Raw genomic sequence first — 18837 nt, 5'->3', positions numbered from 1 at the left:
GTCTACGAAAAAATACAACTTTGATTTCCACTGCTAATGCCTATCCAATTACTTTTTTTTTCGCAGAGGTCACCTTGTTAATTCGATTAAAGGAAAATTCATGGAGTTTTTCAAGTTAGTTATATTCATGGTAACCCTAGCGGGCAAAAAAAAAGTATTCACGATAACAACTACATTTGGACAAAACATTATCAGGTGCTCATCGTTTTACCGTTGTTAATTATGTGTGCGTACTCCTCCATCAAAATACCGATTTTGACATTAAATTGAAATAACCAAAACAAGATATTGATTATAATTTGTTTAAGTTCTTAGAATTTCAGAAAATAGTAATAGTAAGTTAAAAACATTTGTAACTCTATGTTCATTTTTTAACACAAAAGTAATCATACATCTGTAAATAAAGCAGTCAAGCCTATAAGGCCCACTAAATTAATATATGGTAAAAACTATGTAATTTCTTGAAATCAGAATCTTTTTCCGTTGATTAGGAAAAAATATTTTTTTTTCGGAATTACTTTTTCCCTCAAGATTTTTAAATTTTTGGGTAGAAATGGGTAATTTTTCAGGAGAAACAGTTTTTACTGATGTTTAAGATGTGTGATTTTCTTCATATAACATCTCCTAGTATTATATTTTAATTTTTTTTAAACACATTGATTTAGCATTTTTTGGATGAATTAAAACGTTTGCATGTGTTGAAAGGTCATATGTTAGAAATTTGCATTCTTTCCTGCTACATAATACTGTTTATATATTTGCAATTTGAACAAAAAATGCTCAAACCGTTCAAATCAAGGATTTCAAAACTCATTCATAAAATATGATACTTCTGGCAATATAGAGTTGCGTAAAAACCAATGAAGGAAGAGTTGCAGAAGATGATTCTAAGCTTCTAGAAAATCCACTGATGGTTAACGATATGGGATTTGAATTAGACCTAGCCAAGGAGAGAGACTACATCCTGGTTAAAATAATAATGAATAAAAATTAATTTAATTATGCACACGCCCTCGATCAAAAAATCACAAGGGATGGTACATTTGTTTTTTTGTGACATACTACTGTACATTACTGTAACATTTATCTACAAAAATCCCACTCCTAACAATGACGCGAGACAAAACATGAGCATATGGCACATTAAATATTTCAAAGCTATCAGAATTGAAGGTAAAGATTTTTTTTCATCTTTTAATATTTGGTTCAGTTAATTATTTTTGCAATTAATTTCTATAGTTTTTGTTTTTCTTAAATGAAAGGATGAAAAGAATGTCATTTTGAACTTGGAATACATTTATGCAACGAAGCAAAGTTTAATTTTATGTGTAAACGTAAGATTGGATGTTTTAAAAAATAAGCATTTCTGATCTAAGAAATAACAATGGAGTCCCATTAATCAAATCTCACAGGCGTTTTGCATGTAGTATTGAGGATGCATATAGGTTGCATTGCACATAGTGCTCCCTGATATTTATCATATAAATATTTTTGATCTAAGAAAAAACAACGTAGTCATATTATGGAAGTCTCGTAGACGTTTAGCATGTAGTATTGAGCGGGTAAACATGGTACATCGTATCCATGATGTAAATTATATACCTTTACACTATGAAGATAAAAAAAATAGAGTAAGTGTAGAGTGAGCACTATAATAATATTGCTCACTGATGTAATTCATAATTCTTATACATTTACAGGATATGTGAAGAGTTGTATAAAAATGAAACACTGGTACTTAAAAATGAATGAAATCTCGCTGAAGTTTAGTTCAACTCCTATTGATTTTTTTAAACGATTTTATAGAAAGTGCTTCCCTTTTTCTTTTCTTTTTAAGGTTACTTACAATAGATTTAGCAACGAGCTAATATCGCTCATCAAATCATATTTAAAAAAAATCTCAAGCTGTTATTAATATTTTTTAAATTCTTTAAGAGAGAACGTCTAAGTATTGAGTAACTACGTGTGAGTGTGTTCATTAAAAACGAAGAGTTATCTTCTATATCATTTAAGTAAGATTTGGCTGTTTGTAAATGCCTAATAACTCGGGTCAATCCCTTGTACAACCGCCAGTATATACATATTTTACAATCATTTCACTTTTATCTTGAAATATTGCAAATTAGAATTAGAATAGATGGAAGGTTCCTTGGTGCTTAGAAACGCAGCGGTGGTGGAGTTTAAACTGCCTAAGAGCCCAGCATTTCACCTATGCAACCTTTAGGCTAGGTGTATTTTGGGATATAAAAAGGGTAAATTGATACTCAGGAAACTGCGGCTAATAAATGCAACTTGCCTCGGGGGTAAGCACTTCACCTGTATAACGTGGAACCCGGGTCGCATTTTGGGATATTAGAAGGGTACCTTGATGCTCAGCGAAGCAGCAGTGGATAAATTAAACTTGCTTTGGGGCCCAGCACTTCACTTACACAACCTGTAGGCCGGGGTATATTATTGCATATTAGAAGTGTTCTATCCTGAGATGTTTCTTTATCATTCAATAGTTTTATCTTTCGAATATAATATAAATTGCAACAAAATTGCACACGATATTATTGTCTTGCGATGAAATTACTAACTACCCTATTGCTCATAATCATATTGCTTCACGATGATAATATTCACAACGTTTTTGTCTCACAATGAGAATGTGCACAACCATATTTCCCCAAAGTTTTTGTCCGCAACCTTTTCACTGGACACCAATTAGAATGTATCAATTCTCATTCTGGAAGCTAGGTGGGTGAATACCTTGGACTTTTTTTATTACACTCTTTGAGGTATATTTAGGGTTGGGCAGAAAAATGTGGACTGTTAATTAATGTTACTTTTCTCATTAATATAGGAAGTTTTAGTCATTATTTTTTGAAATTCTGGTTCAGCCATCATGAGGGAGGGAAAAGGCAAAAGTCAGCACATCTCAGAACTCATAGCTGGTGAAGTTTAGATGGCGATGATTATTGGCATTCTGAAGTGCTACAGGAGCTGTGTTTTTAAGGTGGTCAAGATAAAGAATGATGAATAAGACCTCTCCTGGAAAGCAGAAAGTGGAGGGCAGAATTTAAAGAGGGATCCAGAGTGCCTGTCCAGCTTGGAGAAGAAGATCAAGGAGGATCCCACCAAATCGATGAATCGCCTTTCCAATGACTTCTTCGTGACTTCTAAGACCATAAAAAAGGGCCGTAAAGGGCGATTTGGGATTGTCTTCATACACGAAGAGTCCAAAAAATAAACAAATATTAGAATATTTTTTGAGCAACCTCTCGAGTCCACGTGCCCAACCCCGAATGTATATGATGTAATTGCCTAGATCAAGGATGCCCAACCTGGGGTCGTGGGCAGAATTGGGACCTGCCAAAATGCTTAGGGTGGTCCACTACTCAATTTCACTTAAAATAGTATTTTTTGCCAAATTGTCACAATATCATCAAAACGCGTCATAGTACGTACAAACATAAAAAAATATTTAACGTCATTTGAAACACTGACAGGGTTGCCAGATTGGCTATTGTTAAGAAGTTTGGCTATGAAACAATATATTTTGCCTTTTTTTATATCTGACCTAAAATTGAAATAAATTGTATTTTATAGATTTATTTGTATAGGCCTTTTTTTTATAAAATTTAACTTAATAGGTTCTGCAACCTATTAAAATATTTCAAGTGGTAATAATACAATCTATAATATTAAAAGATTCCACATCCCTGACCTAGATTCTAGTTGAACTCTGGCTTCCCCCTTTTTTTCTTCCTGAAAGGAAAGGTTGAAAAATGCACTGAAGATGTCCATGTCCTACTTATTATGTAATGACTCATACCTCCACAATGAGGACTATGACATTGTTCAAAGTTTGACTTTTGTTTTGTAACAGATACAAAAAAATTGTTTATTTGCAGATAACAAATATGACATAGAAAAATAATAATGTTTACGAATTGAAGAATCCTGTTCTCAATCTATTAATACAAATTGCATGAAGGCTCTTATCATGTCAAAAGAATTATACTTTAGAGAAGAAATGGAAATGGCGCCTATATGTGTATTAAGTTATATATCACCTTTTAGGATTGTGTCGATCCTTATTACGTTTTGAAGACTGCAGTTCTATTCAAATGAGTCTCGGTATTGTCCAGTTCAGTCCTGCCTATCCAGGGGCGTCGGCAAGATTATACATATATATATATTATTATTTTTATTTGGGGGGGGAGGTTGGGGGAATGAAATAATTTTGAGAAAAGTTAAAGTTTTACGAAAAGATGTACAAGAAATTTCACAAATTAAATTTCAAATATTAAATTTTATGAAAAAAAAAAATATATCAAATTTTTTTTTGAAAAAATTCCTAAAATTCACAGCTATTTACAAAAAATTCATTTTTTTGTAGAAAAAAAATTTAAAAAAGCAATATTTACAAAAAATAAATATTTCTTAAATAAAGTTCAAAAATCCATAACCCACCTCAAAAAACTAATTTGAGAAATAATATTAAATTTTAATTCCAAAAACTGAGCCCCCCCTTAAAAAAATAAATATATACATATAATTTTGCTGATGGCCCTGGTAAGTTACAATATTAATTATTAAAAAAGATCAGTAGGTTTCAAAGATCCTTGGGATTTGGGGAGGCGGTATTTTTATGTTCTTTAAAATGAAGGATAAATATTTTCTATGACAAAAAAGGTTGTTTTAGCCTAATTAATCAGGCACAATTCATTGTTTTATTAATAATAGATAATATAATTAAATTGTCATGCCATTTCTAACACATCACTATTCTGAAATAGGGAATGATCAAACAAAATATCAGTTCCGAAACCCCGATTTTGTTATTTGGATGGAGTCCAGACTGGAGTAATTTTGGATGACTCAGCATTAATAGGTCGATAACTACTACTGAAAAAGTTATTGGGAGCTTAGGCCCCCGATGATTACTACCCGAAACACTCAAAGTCGTAAGATGACAAAGAGATCATTAGTCTTATACAGAACAAAGATTATTGAAAGTAAATGTGCTTCCTAGGTGATGGGAATTGAGTTCTCGTATAAAACGTATTTTAAAAAAAGAATATTAATATATATTCATAAAAAAAAAGTAAGAACTTGTGTTGTGACTCGGGTACCGTAACAATTTTTTTTCACTTTGGTCTTTAGTGATTTATTTTTAGGGTCATTTTCAGTCGGACAGTGGAGTCATATATTTCGGTGACATTATTTGTGCCAATATTTTTAATGGATTTTTAGATGATGTTTTTTTTTCCAATAATGTTTATCTGGTTGCCCATCAAAACAGTGCTTACATGAAGATCAGACTCAACTATTTCTAGAGTGTGGTGCATCTTTGACATCATAATTATTGGAGCGGAATCGACGAAACCAAAATTATGCGAGATAGGCTGTCACAGTATCAGAACTATAAATACTATTCATTTTTTTAGCCACCTGGCTTGCGTTTTCGCCTTTATCCAAGAAAAACTGTAAATATGTGTCAATCTGAAGTCAATCTTATATTTGAATAACCTTGAAAATCTAAAAAGTAAAGTATATGTTCTAGAACAAATAAAGTATATATATATAACATTAAGAATAATTCAAAATATTTCATTCACAATATGAAATTATTACCATAGAAGTAAAATATATAACAATTTGAAATTTAAATATTCTTTTAATTTTAAAATTGCTAATGCCTTTGATAATTATTAATTCATCTTAACACCGAATTAAGTGGACATCTGTGTTCTCCGCGAGTTAAACCAAAGGAAGATACTTTCAACTTGATTATCCACCTCAAACAATGTTCGAATTTGAAGTTCCGATATTCCAGGAGGGGTAACAAAATGCAAATCCCTCCGAGCCATATCTGTTTAAATTTAATGACGTCATTATACCGTGTTCACAATTTGAAAGCAAATCTGTCTCATAAACAATTTATATATAAAATCTATCAAGACCGAGTTTTAAATAAGGCCAATTATTTTGGGACCGAACTATACTCGAATTGTTGCCTTGTATCGATCCAGAACGGTTTTTCTTTCATTTGAACAATTATAAATCGAATTCTACTTTTGAATCGATCTCGACCGAACTTTTAAAGAATCGAACTACTTCCGTAAGTAAAAAAATCATAAAGGAGTCACACCAATCTAGGATTTCCAGATCAAACCCCAAAAGAAATCATAACAATTTAAAATAATCGTCTATTATATTATGTAAAAAAAAAAAATTAAAGTAAAAAAAAGTCAATTTGTGGAGAAGGGCTTTATTGAAACTCTGAAATTGGGCAATAGGCGTGTTAACAACCACGGCTCTAGAGCTTTTTGACGGACATCACAAATTCCATCTTGGGGCATCATAATTGATACTAAATAAAATGGACATATTTCTAATAAATCTTAATGAAACTTCATCAAATGGCTTTAACAATTATAAAAAAAAAAAAAAAACTCAACATCTTAATTGACTACTAATTTATGCTAATGAAAAACAGTGATTTTTTAGGTAAATCTTGATTGGTACTAAAGATCCTAATGAAATAACTAAGTTGTTTATAATTTACTGTGTTTTTGATTGATTAATGACAAAAAAAGGCAGGATAATTGAGTAGTAATATCATATCTTTGCAAATATAATAGTTAATTTATTGGTTAGATTTTGTAAATTTGAATGTGTAATGATGTAACAACATTATTTATAATACGTATTATAGTTCAATATTGATATTTTATAGTAAAAATATGTTGACGTTAGAGAGATATATATTTTTGATAAACGTTAAAAGTTTTAACCGTATCCCTTTTTGGTCCTATTTTTACATTCAAATATACAATAGCAGTTCCCATTTTCCTTAATCTTAATGTAAAAGAGTTTTTTACTCTAATAAAACTTGGTTGTTTTTCCTCTCAAAATGGCCCAAATCAACGATGCTGACGTCACATGAAAACGCTATAAAAAATAATAATGTACCTTATAACTACTTTATTTACTTTCTATAATTGTTTCCTTGAGCATCTATCCTTTATGCTCAAATTACTTTATACATATGATTGGTCTAAATTAGTGCCACATTCAGTTTAATGCATTCTAAATTATTTACACCTGATTTTTTTGGTTTTAAGAATTAATAAATAAAAAAAAATCCCAACACAATTTTGTTTCGATGCAAAAACTTTATGAAAACGATAGTCTTTGAAAGTAATTGTGAATTTTTGGTCTCTTCCCTCACCTGATTACAATCCCCTGTACTGTGAATTATAAGTGATGATTAATTGGAAGGTCAATACTGTCTATAGGAACAGTAAGAACAAGCTGTAGCTGATGTTTTTTAGATGGATATCCTGGAGGACATGGTGCGTACCAGCTGTACCAGTACAGTAAAGAGATTTCAGGATGTGCTTTGTGCAAATGACGGGTATTCAAATTTTGTTTGAAGGTTGTCATAATATAATTCAATGTACATATAATAACTAAGATTTGTTCTATCCTATTTATATTTTTGATTAATTGGTATTTGAATATTCCTTATTAATAATTAATAAATCCTTTTATCCTGTTAGGATATGAAAAATCAGTTTGAGGTGATGGAGATTGATCCAATATCTATATAAAATTTAACCAATCTTGAATATCGACACGTTTAACAATTTAGAAAGTTGTGAATTGAAAAGTACATGAAATATTGATACTTAGCAATATAAACTTTGCTTACAAAAATATGTTTCGTTTCTTTTAGAAAAATATGTAGTGAATATGTTAAGAAAAATCTACCAAAATATGTCATAGGTTGTTCGTATGTAAAATATTATATTTTCTAGAGTTTTGACAACAAAGGATTTTGTCGGATATTTTCCCTTCCACAATGACCATCTCAAATCTGATAGAATCAATTTGAATTGAGAAAACGACCTCCCCACATCTGCATTAATAATGATGCAGAGCTTAAGCATAGGAATCAGATCAATGGCTTAAAAAAGTTTATAATTTCTGATATTGAACATTGTAAGTACTTTAAAGAGCAAAACCTAACATTTTCTCTTCAAAACGTGAATCTATGTTGGTTTTGACCTAAAAATATGTTATCACACATATTTTAGCGCCCTATTAATAAGTAGTAATCAATCCAGTCACTTCTATCCAATGATATATCCTAATATTGAATAAATTAGGATTGGATAATACTAAAATTCCTATAAATGGATGAACTTTGTTTGCTTTTTTTCAAAAGTATAAAAATTGAACCACAAAGTTGTAGAGTATATTCTTACACTGAAATGATTTGTATTGATATAAATTCTGCAATATAAATAGATAATACATTATGATTTTTATTAAATCTATCGACCTTTCCTTAAAAAAGTAATAATAATCTCAAAATCATTTGGTACTATGACAATTACATAATTATCCACAAGTGCTAAACTATGTGATAAAATATAGATTTTATAGTAGGGATTTTCAATGTTTAGAAAATCGGATTTATTTTTAACAAATTAGGAAACAAATCTTTATTGTATTTTTGCACTAAAAAGAGAGATAAATATGGCCCAAAACCCTATGGTAGTAGCCAATTCTTCCATATTATAGGATTGTACTTCAATAACACTATGCAACAACCGTTTCTCCCATATTTAGTCAAATGTTTGACTAAATTTTATTTAATTAAAAAAAAAAAAATTCTTGTATTCTTACATTGTATATTTATTAAATATTCTATAAGAAAATTAAAGTTAAACTGAAAAAATGAATCAAAATCGAACTTGTTTTTGACAACAAATCTTTTTAAGTTGTAATATAAGAGATATACTTTAGTTTAAATCATTATATAAAGCAAATTGAAAAAAATAAAAAAATATTAGCTTCCAAATAAAACCCTTCATTTTACTTGATTACTGTATGTTTAGACATATTTTGTAGATACACTATTCAAGATAATTTATTAAATAATTATCTTTTAAATGCCTGAATGTGTTTTACCAATTTTTATTTCTTTAAATTTACATTAGATATTTCACATCGAAGTATGAAACTGAATCGAAATTATACTTTAAAAATTGGATTTTTTTAAACATTGGTTTTAAACACTAAACCTATTAGAGTTGAAGCCTTATATGGCCATTTTCTTGTTCTATGACAACCATACCAACAATACATTTTGTAATTAATCGAAGTGAATCATTTCTTGAGCTAATTCAAGTTCAACCAATCAACTTTTACAATATTACTAAGAGTAAAAAAAATAGTAGACAAATCCACAAAATATGTAAAATTTAGTCATACAATATGTGATAAATGTTTTTTTGTGATAAAAATAGCGAATTGTACTAAAAAAATTAATAAGTCCAATAATATTTATAAATAACGTATTATTATTGGTTAACATTGTTTTTTTTAAGACCAACCAAAGTATATCAGAGTATTTGACAAACTCTTATATATTTTACACACCAAGACCTGAAAATGTGTATAAAAAGTTAATTCGAAAATACAATTATGTAATTGGTCACTTAGGTACGACAATAAGACATGATACTGGGCGTCCACAGCATTATATTTTTAAAAGGGCATGGGGGTAGGTTTTTTTAAATTCAAAAATCCACATAAAATAAAAATGTTTGGAAAAAAAATCAAATAATATTTTTTTAACTTTCAAAAATTTGTTACTGTTAACAAAAAAAAATTTCTTTCAAAATCCAAAGCTTATCACAAAAAATGGAATTTTTGGATAAAATTTCAAATATTGTTTGTTTTTTAAATTTCAAATATTTTTTATTTTATTTTTGTTTTTTAAAATATTATTTTTTTTTAATTTCAAAAACCTACAGCTGTTTTCAAAAATTAAATTTTTTGTGAAAAAATTCAAAAATTAAATTTCTAATATAAAATTAATAAAAACAAAACAAATGTAATCTCTTTATACCTTGATTATGTGATTGAACAAAGAAATATTTAACAATCTGAGTCAATATTGGGAAAACAATAAACGTATATATAGATGACTGTATATCAAGGTTAGGCAACAAGGATAATCCAAACTAAGGCAGTCTGGTTGGCAATAGCTGACTCAGTTGACGTAGTGAAAAATAATTTTAATTGGAAAAAATCATGAACATGTCTTAAGAAACCCAGCTGTTGAAGAGGATTTAAATGATGAGGATCATGGCGAAATAGTTACTAAATCAATAACGAGTCACTTTTTTCGTCAAATATACAAGAAAATGAGCATGAAGAAGATGTAAGTAAATCATAGGAAACTTTGAAAAATTTGGACTTCATGAAGCTCTTCAAGTCGAAAAAGTAATTACAGGAGATACAGAAGAATAATTTCAAGTTACCAATGATTATTCAGATCAGGGTCTGGCTAAAAATATTTAAAGACCTTCATCCAAACCTAGGGAAAAATACATGTTTTTTTTTAATATTTATTATTCATGTAGGTATGTATAAAAAATATGTATGCTATAATTTTTACTTATTGCTATTTTTTATTATGCAATAAAATGGAAAATTAGAAAATATACATAAATCATTTTTTATATAAGCTTACATACATTATTAGTAATATGCAAATTAATGCAAGTCTTTTTAAATAATTAGTTCTGAAAATGAATTTTAATTATATTTATTTACTTAATTTGTGTTGCCTTGCAATGAATCAAGTCTGGATTTTAAAATGAATACTTTACAACTATGTAAGACAGAGTACTTTGTGCCTCAACAGTGACGTCATTAAAGTTTCCTTCTTCTCTTGATAATGAAAAAAATACAAGCGTAGAATTTCCTTGCTGCCTCACCTTTATATATAATCACCTTGATCAAGAGTTTCAAGATCTTTACTATGTCTTATTCCTATTCAGTATGTTTACATACATGCGGATATTGAATCATTTTTGAACCTGATTGCGTTTACTTTGGTTCTTAGCTGCTTCACACCTCTGAATAAGTGCAACTAAGTTATCCTATGAATAACAACTTACCAGTGTTTTTTCTTCTTTGATTTGATTATTTTACTGAGTTTGTGAACATTTAATTCTCATTTGTTTCTTCTTCTGAAGATTTGAAATTTATAGGTATTCTCTATATATATATTTGTAAACAAATTATCGCAACAATGAGATAAATTTACTTTATAAAGGGTTTATAAAAAGTGTTATTTTGATATTCAAAGTAAAATGACATTTTTTGAGATAAATGATTGGATGTTTATTTCAATGTAAACAAAAGGTATACCATTAATATTATTAAAAATATCAGCCACAGCTACGCTTACAGGACCATACACTTTTCATGAATTTTCCATCACCAAATCTTAAAGTGGCTGTCTTATACCCTCGATAGCTTCATGAATTCCATCTTTGAGATCTTGAATCGACGTTGAGCTGTTGGTGTAGACATTATCCTTCACTTGGCCCAAGGGAAGAAGTCGTAAGGTTTTGAACCACAAGATCTCAATGGGCAATTAATATCAACTCTTCGAGAGATAACACGGTGAGATATAATTGATGATTTTTTATAGCCGGAAGAGGATGGTATTGTCAATATTGGACAACGTTGGCCAACGACATCTTGTGATTTAACACTTTGCGACAAAACAAAACAAAAATTAAAGTATAACATTTTTAGAAGAGAAATCTTAAAAATCCATAACAATTCACAGAAAATTTAATTTTTTCGAAAAAAAAATTTCGAATATTAAAAAAAAAAAAATTAAAATATTTAATTTTCTATTAAACAGGAAAAATTCCTTAATTTGGAAAAGGGCTTTATCTTTTCCAGCCCAAAAGCTGCGGACATTCACGTCACGTTATTTATATATTTGGAAGATTAATCTTTTAATTAAATATTTCAATTGACAAAGAATATCTATAATATTTGAACACTCCATCCACACTTCAAAACACATAAAAACAAATAAAGTGTCACAAGAATCTCTTAGACCACATTATTTATGTGTCTACAGATCATAAAAAAAGTTAGTAGGCTCATCTTTAGTGATACACAATTAGTGTATAGATGTGTTGAAATTGTTTTTTTGTTTAAATTGAATTTATGAATTTAGATATAAATGTTTCGTAATAAATTTGCTTATTATTTGCATGAATAGAGTATTTTCTCCTCTCAGTTGATTACCTACAAGATTATTTTCCAAAAATATGCATTTGAAAATGGTATCTTCAATACATCAAAAATTCCTATGTATTTAATAGTCAAATGATGATTTGTCAACTCGTGCCTCCAATTATTTTTTGAGGTTCAGAGGCGACCACAGGGGATGGGCTGGAGAGTTGTAGCCCCCCTAAAAACTGAAGGAATAATTGATTTTTAATTGATTTTTTTTTCCCAAAAATTTTGATTTAATTTGCGAAGTTTTCTGTGGAATTTTGAAATTAAAAAAAAATTAATGGATGTAATTTAATCTCTGTAATTTTTACCAAAAATTTAATTTTTTGTGAATAACTATTAACTTTAGAAAAAAATTTAATATTTGAAATTTCATTTATGAAATTTTTTTCTAAATTTTTTTTTGAAATTTTTTTATAAAAATTTAATATTTTAGATTAATTTTTCAAATATTTTTCCAAAAATTTAATTTTTGTGACTAGCTTAGGATTTTATAATTTTTTTTCAAAAAAATTAATTTTTCCCTTAAAAAAAAATCCAAAAAACAAAAAAAAAAAAATATATATAATAATCCTTTGGAGCCCTAATGTTTGATCAAATAAATTCAAATTAAATTTTACGAACCTGTTAATATATACCTACAATTAAATATATAGTTATCCAATAGTCGTAAAACATGACGTAATCGATTAATTACTCATTGATGTAGGGATTTATTTTTTTCTTAAATGCAGCGGTTCTAAACATTTGTACATCCAGGGTCCAATTTCAGAATTTTAATACTACCTTCTTCACCAGAACGTACAAAATCTTTTAGAGGTTAAGTACCATTGCTTTAAAAGAAAGCTCTACTCTATTCTAATTGTAACTCTGCACATTTCATCCCAATAATTTTATTCCCAAACAAATATATATGAAGTCAAAAATGGAGAAATTAAATGAAGGGTTGGAGCAAAACTCCTCTTGTATAAACATTCTAATATTTAAAACCCTCATAAGATCATCAATTATTAATAAATTATCTTGACGTAGTGTTTGATTACATTTTCCCATGCATTGATAAAGAGATACATGTTACCCAATCCGGAAAAGTTGCCCTCCTCTCTACATTAATCGTTTACTACACGAGGGTTTGTCCTGGAAAAACTAATGTGAGCAAACAATCTCATTTAATTGCAATAACATTTACATAAACAATGTATCTTTTTTTATCAATTTTTATAATAAACACTTTAATTAAGCCTTCATTGTAATAGCAATAATAATTGATTAATATTAATAATACATATTTTTTATTTTGCAACCTTTCCCCAAATGAAACAGAAAAATAACCCAAAAGGTATTATCTTATTCTTTAAACTATGTATAAAATTATTCTTCAATAATTGATGAGAAATGTTTACAACTTAACCAGACATAATTCAAACTTAACCAATCAATTTTCAGAATATTGATAGGGGGGGAGTCGAAAGATCGACAACTGACAGTAAAATACGATATAACTTTTTTTGTTATTGATGTAACGTCGTGTATTGTAATAACACTCGTATCTTATGACGTCATTAGTGTGTGAAAGAACCTGTAATGTTTTACTAGGGATGTAAGAATCTCAGAATTTTTACATTGTGTCCGTTTCCATCCTAAATCTTAAGGACGTGTCCGAATCAGACGCAAAAACCGTTCCATAGAACATTCTTAACTAAATTACATCATCATTGATTTAATAAGATTATAAATATAATCTATAATTTTATTAATTTTTAGAATATTTTAATTTAAGAGTAGCACATTAATTAACCCTTTATTAATAATAATGGTAAACTTTTATCAGTCATGATTGATAATTAAAGTTTAATGAGCTAATTCAATTCAATTCTACTTCATAATATAGAGAATGTTTTATATTTTCGTACATTTTTCGAGGACTGATAATAAAGAAAAGACCAATTTTAAGTCCCATATTAATGACTGATACAATCCTAGGTCTTATTATTGTACAAGGAATTATTGAACACGAAAATAATTCTTCTACAAACTATGTATGTTATCCTAGAGGATTTTTCAAAAAAAAAAAAAGAGAGTACCTGAGTAGTTTTATGTGAGCTGTTGATTGAACTCTTCATCCCCCTTTCTTTTTTCATGAGCATGGATTCAGTGAAAACCTACTAAGTTGTGAATATTTATTAAATAAAGAAGAGTTCTAATATTGAAATATTAGTTTGTTAAATTGGTATTAATATTTTGATAATTTTCGATTTTCTAAAATTACTAGCAAACAACAAGATTGTGAAGCACGTTGACTTAGAGGGCGTTTCTGCAAGATTTTTTATTGGAAGGGGAGGGAATGGGCTCCAAAATTTGATGGCATCTTTGTTATAAATCACACACTGATTCTGGTCATTTCCCTATATGAGAGAATAAGGACGCAATAAATTACTCATCTGCTATGGATTGATTAAAATAATATGACATGTTTGTTTTATTATTATATAATACAATGAAGATTTAGGTCGGTTGAATTCTTTTTGTGCGATTAGCTTTCTTCAATATGCTATGTGAACAGACTCTTTTGATTGCTGATTATAAAGCCTATTCTTAACTTGAATTCAATAATAGTTGTTAACCTTTGTATGCAAATATTGATTCTTAGTTAAACCTTGTCAATGTAACTAAGAAATGTTAAAAACACAAAGAGATAAAGATAGCTGAAAGTACTAATTTCTTCTTTCTACATGAATTGTATATAAGGGTGAGATAAAATAATAATATCATGAATTAGTAGAGTAATTAGTAATAAGTTAAGAATGAGTAATTACATATTATTCTATTCAAATGTAATTCCGTAATATTACTCATTACTAATTAGTAATCAGTAATATACTTAACATTATATTAATTCAGTTTCAATCTTGCCAGATATGATGATGTCATGATTAATGGTAGATTCCAGAATCACTCGTAGTACTTTACATAATTAAATGCGACCCCTGACTCATCCAACAGGTCACGGATCGACTTTAAGTCCTCCTGATACTCCTCGGTTTATAAACCTCCTTCACATAATTAGACCTTAAATCTACTTTCAACATCCTCCCATAACTGTCTGAATAGCTATAAAGAGTTGAGATCCCTCTCCTACTCCAAGACCTGAGTGATAACTGAAATCGTATTTACTTATGATAGCAACCGGTTTAGCTGCTTCCCCTTTCCTTGAATTTCAACTTACCGTATTAAAATCGCAACGCTATATACAATATCTCGATAGAAAGATCGATTACGTATGGGAAAGATTGTAATGTGTTAGGTTTCATTTTGCTGGAGAAACTAAACAACAGCTGAAACATAAAATAATTTTTTTTCTTAAACCACGTCTCTTAGTGTAAAAATATCGGATCAATAACAAGAAAGGCAACGTTTGTGCGATCTCCTCGGTGTCGATATCAGTGCCAAAAAAGACTGCAAAGACTATTGGAATCTCCATCCGAACTGCCTACAACATTAAAAAGTATATTAGAGCATCATACAGTGAAGAATAAAAAATACTTCTGGAGCAACAAAATGGCTAAATTCTGGTCTTCCCCCATGTGTCACTCCTTATGACTGGCCTTAAACGTACGGACTTTGCAATTTGGAGTGTCTTGGAGAAGAATATCTAACTCAAATCTCATCCAAATTTGTATTCGCTCTTATCTTCAATCATAACACGGTGGCATGCCATCGAGACGGCCTTCATTGTCAATAGCTAGCAATCCGTTTCCTGGCGTTTAAATATTGTTATTGCTTGTGAAGGAGAACATATTGAATAAAAAATATAGGCGAATATAATATGTAAATATATCAGAAATTGGTTTTGGGTTATCTTTTCTCGATTCCATAGAAATCACATTTTTTGTAATTTATTCGTGCTTTGGGTCCAACTCTGTACATATAGTTTTATCATAAACCCCGAAGAGTTTGTTTTTTCCTTACTTTTGATACTTTTGAGTGGTTGATGACGTCATAAACGGTACTCCTTGGATAGCATACAGCCTTGAAAATGACTGCTAGAGTGTTGTAAGTGTAAACAATTGGAAAATTGCATTTCTTTTGTCTTGTTCGATTGTTGTTTGTGAACACAATCAGGGGACATTTTTATGTATCAACCTCATACCCTAATTCAACTTTTGACAAAACTATGTATTCATATAATTTCTAACTTGGCTACTACAAGGTTTCAAATTTTGTCCAGATTTAAGTGTGACAACGGGTATGAAAAAATAACATTTATGTTATTTAGATGTTGCTGTTGATTTTTGGTGTGTGTGTATTTTATATACTCGTATTCTCTAGATGAAAGATCAATAAAGAGCATTTACCCTTCAAACGAATCCATTTTACTAAAAAATGTAGGGAAAAAATTCTGGATTTGACGATTAATCAACCATATATGTATATATTTATAAGTCTGTGTACATTGTTGTATCTCATAGAATCCAAAAAAGTCCGACAGATCACTCTAAAATTTAGCAAATAGACGTATAGAATACCATAACAAAGCATGTTCCTTTGAACTTTTTTTTTTAAACTTTCAAGGTCATTAAAAAATTCAATGTATTTGGATGAATACTGATTGTGTTATCTTTGTTTCGCCCGTTGTTTTATAGCCTGGATTCTCTTCAGTTCTTGAATTTGTATTAGCTGTCTTTGTTGAACTCGAAATATTTCTGGGCAGGCAATTTATATATTCCTACTATTAAATAAAAATTAGAGAGGTATTTCATCGATCTCTTTAATGTATGAGAGTTTCTGACTTAGATTGGCTTTAAGTAATTTTATACACCACTCTGTTCTACGTGCCTACTTTTTATGCACCTTTTAATTTACTGGGTGTGGCTACATAACTTCTTTGTTCCAAAAGAAAATTTAACAAGTTTAATTAATTCGAAAAGTTTTTTTTATATATATATGATACTTCACATTTAAAACTTTGTTTTACTCAGTTTTAAAAATGATATCAGATATGAGACGTCCTCATTTTTCATACAACAAACTTCAGTATTTCAATATTCTTTAATTTTTTCATATTTTTTGTTTCTCCTAAAATAACTTTTATTATTAATAAGAGGTTTTAGAAGGATAGTTATTCCATACAAAAGATGCTAAATTTAATTGTCCATTTATCTTATTTCATATGTTTAAATAAACTGATTTGGACAAACCCCTCCAATTTTACATTTTTGCATGATTCCAGATTTGATGGTACTAATTTTAGGTCTCTAGTACCCTTTTCTGAGGAGTTATTTGCGTTCAAATAATTGTGCAAATTTCAAATTATGAATTGAAGAAAAATCGTTTTTTATTTGTACATTAGAACAAGAAGCAATTAATTTATTTTACACTATTAAACTTAGGAACTAAATTGCAATTAGTTTAATTGCATAAAATATTCAGTAAAAATCCTTGCTACTCCAATGTATGATTTGTACTTTCAATAATTTTTTTTATTCTCGCCTCTATAATGAAAACACGTCCACCCCACGGCTACTTCTACAAAATGAGACCCCGTATTTTAAAAAAGGAAGTTATTTTGCCGTGCCCTGTATCTTATTCTGCACGAAATATTGTTTATAAGGAAAATTTCCCACCATTTACTAAAAGTTTCAGATTGGATAATACTTTTATATATGAAAAGAAATTGTCCTTACTCTCTTTGATGGATTTCATCAAAAGATTCCTAAGTTAGGTGGAGTAAATGTAATACTATAATATTTACTTATACTTTATCAGTGCAACTCCACCTAAGCAATTAATGGAACTTCCATTTTTTTTTTTTTAGGAATTATACGATACAGTATTATGGAAAAGATGTTACTTTTAAATACCTTCAATTAAAAATTATAAATAATAATATGATAACTTTCTTTAAAGTAGTATTAAGGATTGAAGGTGCTAATATCGGGTTAAAATTTATGCACTTTTTATAACCGAATTGATTGATTACTTTAAAAACTACTAGAAATATAACCATTTTAACGTCCATAATAACTTTTATTTGATCCATTACACTTTATCAATGATTTTAAAGACTATTTTAAGGTCACTTATTTTCCAGCAAATGATGCAATTAAACAAAGCAACGTATTGAAATATTTTTTAGACTAGGTGAAAGATTAAGAATTTATATATATTAAGTATGAATAATACTAAATTGAATTCTCTTATTTAAGTAATCAAAAATTCAGGATTTCTATAGAAATTGCGAAAACACTTTTAGACTTCTGAGAACGCTTCCTCCAAGTTTTTTGTTTTGTTTTTGTTTTGCACCGTAAATTGGTATTTCGTAATATACCTAGTTAATTACGTAATATTATCTTCTCGGTTGGATTAATATACTTCAACGCTCACATTTTTGTCAGGAGAGGGGCAAACACCATTTTTCCTCTTCGCCAAATTAAATTATCTGATTCTATACTCTGAGTTGCCTTCTTAATGTTCTATTATCAAATCCCTTGTATCAATAATATGTATTCTTAAATATTTTATATTATATATTAATCAAAAATATATTTATATGTGTATTACTTTCTAAGAGTAATATAATTACAATTGTTGGGTTTTAGTCTACAAATCCAAATCTCCAATACTTAGGTTGTTTAATAAAGTCCAGAGTAAGATTACATCGCAATGTTAGAAAAATTTACAAAAAATAAGTACACAAAACTGATAAAACCAATATAAAAAGGT

Source organism: Lepeophtheirus salmonis, chromosome 3, assembly GCF_016086655.4.
Source record: "Lepeophtheirus salmonis chromosome 3, UVic_Lsal_1.4, whole genome shotgun sequence".
Classification (NCBI taxonomy): domain Eukaryota; kingdom Metazoa; phylum Arthropoda; class Copepoda; order Siphonostomatoida; family Caligidae; genus Lepeophtheirus; species Lepeophtheirus salmonis.
Note: the sequence above shows the minus strand (reverse complement) of the source record.